The sequence below is a fragment of the Eurosta solidaginis genome, chromosome 1 (genome assembly GCF_040869045.1).
Source record: "Eurosta solidaginis isolate ZX-2024a chromosome 1, ASM4086904v1, whole genome shotgun sequence".
Classification (NCBI taxonomy): domain Eukaryota; kingdom Metazoa; phylum Arthropoda; class Insecta; order Diptera; family Tephritidae; genus Eurosta; species Eurosta solidaginis.
In genome coordinates, this window is record NC_090319.1 from 324,547,387 (window position 1) to 324,554,237 (window position 6,851).

The window sequence follows — 6,851 nt, forward strand, 5'->3', positions numbered from 1 at the left end:
GATGAAATTTGGTATGTAGGTTTCTGGGCACTCATCTCAGATCACTATTTAAAATGAACGAAATCCGACTGCAACCACGCCCACTTTTTCGATATCGAAAATTTCGAAAAATCGAAAAAGTGTGATAATTCATTACCAAAGACGGATAAAGCGATGAAACATGGTAGGCGGGTTCACCTTATGACGCAAAATAGAGACTTAGTAAAATTTTTGGACAATGGGCGCGGCACCGCCCACTTTTAAAAGAAGGTAATTTAAAAGTTTTGCAAGCTGTAATTTGGCAGTTGTTGAAGATATCATGATGAAATTTAGCACGAAAGTTACTCCCATTACTATATGTAAGCTAGATAAAAATTAGCAAAATCTGATGACGAACACGCCCACTTTAAAAAAAAATTTTTTTTAAAGTCAAATTTTAACAAAAAATTTAATATCTTTACAGTATATAAGTAAATGATGTCAACATTCAACTCCAGTAATGATATGGTGCAACAAAATACAAAAATAAAAGAAAATTTCAAAATGGGCGTGGCTACGCCCTTTTTCATTTAATTTGTCTAGAAAACTTTTAATGCCACAAGTCGAACAAAAATTTACCAATCCTCGTGAAATTTGGTAGCGGCATAGCTTCTATGAGGAAAACTGTTTTCTGTGAAAATGGGCGAAATCGGTCGAAGCCACGCCCAGTTTTTATACACAGTCGACCGTCTGTCCTTCCGTTAGGCAGTTAACACCATAACCTTAGCAAAAATCGATATATCTTTACTAAACTTAGTTAACATACTTATCTGAACTCACTTTATCTTGGTATAAAAAATGGCCGAAATCCGACTATGATCACGCCCACTTTTTCGGTATCGAAAATTACGAAAAATTAAAAAAAATGCCATAATTCTATACCAAATATGAAAAAAGGGAAAAAACATGGTAATTGGATTGGTTTATTGACGCAAAATATAACTTTAGAAACAACTTTGTAAAATGGGTGTGACACCTACCATATTAAGTAGAAGAAAGTGAAAGAGTTTTGCAGGGCGAAATCAAAAGCCCTTGGAATCTTGGCAGGAATACTGTTCGTGGTATTGCATATATAAATAAATTAGCGGTACCCGACAGATGATGTTCTGGGTCACCCTGGTCCAAATTTTGGTCGATATCTCGAAAACGCCTTCACATATACAACTAAGGGCTAAGGGCCTTTTAAAATACTCATTAACACCTTTCATTTGATACTCACATTGTACTAGCAAATTCTAGAGTCACCCCTGGTTCACCTTTATGGCGATATCCCGAAATGGCGTCCACCTATAGAACTAAGGCCCACTCCATTTTTAAAATACTTATTAACACCTTTCATTTGATACCCATATCGTACAAACGCATTCTAGAGTCACCCGTGGTCCACCTTTATGGCGATATTTCGAAAAGGCTTCCACCTATAGAACTAAGGCCCACGCCCTTTTAAAATACTCATTAACACCTTTCATTTGATATCCATATCGTACAAACAAATTCTAGAGTCGCCCCTGGTCCACCTTTATGGCGATATCTCGAAAAGACGTCCACCTATAGAACTAAGGCCCACTCCCTTTAAAATACTCATTAACACCCTTCATTTGATACCCATATCGTACAAACAAATTCTAGAGTCAATCCACCTTTATAGCGATATCCCGAAATGGCGGCCACCTATATAACTATGGCCAACTCCCTTTTAAAATACTCTTTAATACCTTCCATTTGATATCCATATCGTACAAACACATTTTAGAGTCACCCCTGGTCCACCTTTATGGCTATATATCGAAAAGGCGTCCACCTATAGAACTATGGCCCACTTCCTTTTAAAATACTCTTTAATACCTTCCATTTGATACACATGTCATACAAACACATTCCAGGGTTACCCTAGGTTCATTTTCCTACATGGTGATTTTCCCTTATTTTGTCTCCATAGCTCTCAGCTGAGTATGTAATGTTCGGTTACACCCGAACTTAGCCTTCCTTACTTGTTATACTATACCGATGTATTCAGAAATACTCCGTATGAACTTATTCTGAAATTTGTATTTGGCTGCATAATGTTTTTATAGTAAAGTGAATTAATTTTTAAGGAAAAATGCAGAGGAAAAATATAACAAATTCTTCAAACTATTATAAAAATATTCTTTGACAGAAATTTAGCCACCCACTTCAGTGCCCTAGAAATTAGCCGGAGAAGCCAACCATATAATATGACAAAACATGTATTGCATTCTCCCGATTTTTGATAAACTTGAGTTTTTATTTCAGATAATTCTAAAGAAAGTTTTTGAAAATTTTCAAACATCAAAGAAGTAGTTTTAACCAAATTTTCAACAACAGAATTTTGCGCTACTAAATTCGAAACCGCGTTAACCGAATATACTTCATTTTTATTTATGACTTCCCAAATATTATCAGCGAGTTTTGTAAATTCATTTATATTAGTTGAATTGGAACTAGCTAAAATCGCACTTAAATCTTCGGGAAGTTTTCTTATCCAAATCTTTTTAAAATATTTTCACTGAAATTTGAACAGGCAAGTAAAATCAATGATCGATAAAATTCTGAGGGTTTACGATCTCCCATCTCAGAATCACTAAAAATATATATAATATAAATGAATAAAATCTAAAACCGTTAAAATTACTTCCTGTGGAAGCGCGGTAATATTATGTTCATATTTTGTATTCTCTTGCGTTATATTTTTAGTACTAAATTGTGTTTCTGCATGGATAAACCAAGTTTCTGGACAACTAGTACAAAATTGTGGAAGTTTAATTGATGTTGCGGAAATTCCATTTGATCTTATATTTTCGTAAGGATTCGAAATATGATCAGAAAAATTCTCATTCGGTAAATCAATTAGTGAGTCATTTAAATTGCTTGTGAGTGTAGTTTGTATGTTGTGTGTATTGTTGTGTGGGGAGTGAAACATATTAACCGTTTTGAAAAAGAAAGTTAGAGAATAAAATAGCAAATTTGACAAGGGATGAAAAAAGTCGTTCCCTGTTAGAAAATCAATAAAACAAAATTAATCTAAATCAGTAAAATAGTTATATAATTTATATTAAATAAATACTATACTGAATTGAAGGAAGAGTTCACAATTTAAATTTTTTTTTAATTTTGCTACTACCTTATGGAATGTAAATAGTCCTAAATAAGTTACCAATTGAATGTAAATAAATTGGCTTAATTACTCGAGATTTAGTATCAATATGAAATTGTTTTTGAGATGCAGGAAGATGAAATTGTTGCTAGTAGTATATCAGAAGTATCATTTACGTTGTTTAATTCTTACTTTACTAACAATAACGATAGCGAAAGTGACGGAAGTGTCATTGGTAACATCAGAGGTTGTTAAGGTTGATATAATCAATGGTCGTTATTGCTATGAAACCAGCTCTATCTTAATTCTAGGCGCAGCAACATACACGGTATGTACGAAGACGCACACAGCTAATAGCGTTGAGAACAATTATCGTAGTGACTAATTGTGAATGAAATGTTTGTATATCACCATAAAATTTGTTGTAATATAAGCTCCTCAATGTATCTGCAACTGCATCTAGAATTTTGCTGTAATATTAGTTCTTATATGTTGATATTAGTTCTTCTATGTTAAACCGTTATAATGCCAAGAAATTATATACGATGACCGATATGGATACGATTATCCCACATTCAAAAAACAATTACTGCACTCGACAAAAGGCGGGATCGCCAATTGTAGTTCCAATATTGAAATAAAAAAGGAACTATTTTTATGTAATAATTAATATATTTTTAATTGAATCGTTAGTACAAAAATTGAATTTTCACCAGAATGAAAATTTTTGAAGTAAGTCAATTCAAAATTGAAAACCAAAAATACATGAATACATTTAAAAATAATAACAGAATTACAAAGTAAAATATTTTAAAGTTAAAATTATAAACAAACCCTACATTTGTCACTAGTTCAAATATGCTATTAATGCGATCCACCATTTCAGAGCTATTGTGATTTAAAAAATGAGTCTCGATCACGGATCGTAACACGTAAAACGGGCCCAGGTATTTTGTTTTATCCTCATTCACCATCAAACCCAACTTTTCTGCTTCTTTTTCCAGTTTGGAGTAAGCAGAACTTACGGTGCGGGTGTGCAAGCCGGTAATGTCGATGTCATCAGCATACGCCAGTAATTGCCCGCTTTTATAGAATATTGTTCCAGGGCGGCTAAGTTCTGCAGCTAATATAATTTTCTCCAGCATCAGATTAAAGAAATCGTAAGATATGGGGTCACCCTATCTGAAACCTCGTTTAGTTTCAAATGGCAAGGAGAGGTCCTTCCCAATTCTGACTGAGCTGATGGTGTTGCATAACGACATTTGAGCAGCCGTATAAGATTTTGGGGGAAACCAAATTCAGACATAGCGGAATATAGGCAGTTCCTTTTCGTGCTGTCGAAGGCGCCTATAAAATCGATGAAGAGGTGATGTGTGTAAATTCGATGGAAGATTTACTAGGTCTGAGGCTGCACTGACAAAGTCCAATCAGCCGATTCACGCTGGACTTCAATCTTTCGAACAATACACTTGACAGGAACTTATAAGCGATACTAAGAAGGTTGATACCGCCATAGTTGGAGCAGTTTGCAGGATCCCCTCTCTTGTTGACTGGGCAAAGAACACTTAAATTCCAGTCGTTAGGCATGAACATAAAGCAAAGCTTGACAACAACCGTAGCAAGCATTGGCTACTCGATTGCTTTGAATGCGGCAGCAACAAATATAAATTATAGCAAACAGTACCGAAAATTTTGAAAATAATACTAGTTATGTTTAAAAAAAAAAAAACTAAGCATTCATTACCCACTATTTACTTCTATTTTAGTTTTTATTGACAAAATAAAAAGGACACCACTCACTGTCCCTACCCACAAATAGAATTAGGTTTAATCTGGGTACAACGGCATCCGTGATTGTTTGTGGTGCTGCTCTGTCGCAATTGAATCATGGGAATAGCCTTTTGCTGTTCCATAGATGACACTAAAGGATTTAAGGACAAGGTGCCTTGAAAGATGTAGATACATTTTTTTCCGACCATTTATGTCTAGGGAATTTTGAAAAATAACGTGCACATTACTTTGCAAATACACATTTTCTTCAAGCCTATGTCGCCACAATAGCCATAAGCGGTAAAGTTTAAGAAAGTTGGATATGTACATATATATGTATGTGCTTTTTCCGATTTCATCTAAGAAAATTAAATGTTCCTCAACTTCCGCGCTTCCTTTTGTCATATGATCTTACGTACATACACACATACATATGTATGTAATAGTCACTGCTCTAGTGAGAATGAACGAACTTCTGTTGTTATGCTGAGAAATAATAACAACAACAAAATCTTATTGCATGCAACACATGGATTATCTATTTTATTGCTGCTAAATTGCGGCATATGCGCAGTCTAGGTTTTGTATTTACGAGTATCTTCTATCAATATTTTTCACTCAATCATTTACGTATTTCATATGTTTGTATGTACATTAGACTGCCATAGAAAAAAAGACAATTTTAAAGGGCGAATTAATGGTGACATAACCATAAAGCCATAACCAGATAAAACAGCTGATCGAACCTACCTTATGGAAATCAATGTAATCGAGTTAGCGTTATGGTATGGCACCATTAATCGCTTACATTGATTTCCATAAGGTAGGTTCGATCAGCTGTTTTATTTGGTTATGGCTTTATGGTTATAAGTCACCATTAATTCGCCCTTAAGCCATTAGAAAGAAATTTGTTGAGATATACCCGCCTATAATTTTTTCTCTTTGTAACAATTACTTGTTCAAAAGTAAATTTTGTTTTCTATCAGAGATCCCGCTACTGCTGTTTTCAAATAAAACAGTTATTTAATGACCGCACAAAACTGTTAAATCCTGGTACTAGCACAATAAAGGGAATGGTAAGGAACGAGAACAATCGATTACTGAACAAATATAAATAGCTTTCTGTTAAGACGTATGTACAACTATTTTAGCGTGCAGTTGCTCTAAATGAATAATTGTGAATTATTTATGGGCTTGCTCAATTATGGCATGCATTTTTTGAAGCGTGAAAAATAGAAAAGGAAAGAAGTAAAAAAAAACAAGAGGGAAAGAATAGGGAAGGAAAGAAAATAAAAAAAGGAAAATTAAAAAAGAGGAAAAAATAAAATAAAAGGAAAGATAGTCATAACGGCCGCTATCGAGAGTAATCAGATTGTTAGCGAAGGTTAAAGTTTTGCGATTGCATATCGAAGAGTTACATATTTGTAATCGGCTTGTTATCGGAAATTATAGAAACAATATCGATAAACCAAAACTTTTCGATAATAAACCGATACCAAGCCGAAAATTTACAAATAATATATAACCCAGCCTATCAATCTCAAAGTAGTCCGGCACAAAAAATCCAAAATAAAGGGTCAGTTAATGGTGATATAGTCGTAACGCCATAGCCATAACTATATTTTTACTTATCCACATCAATTGGAATCAGTTATAAGAAAACGAACAAAATTACAAAGATATACCACAAAAAATAGGTCTCTTAGTCAAAAGGTATCCGAAACAATAAATAAAATATACAAAAAGTTAATAAATTCACCAACTCAAATATATTTAGGTTATGGATATGGCGAAAACCCAAAAACCAATTGGTTGGCTATGGTATGGTTATGGCTAGGGAGTTAATTGTATGGCACCATTAATCGATTACACAATGAGTCCCCCCATTAAAGCATATAAATTTTTAAGGTGTAAAATTATATCCATTTACACACGCTGTTATATGAAC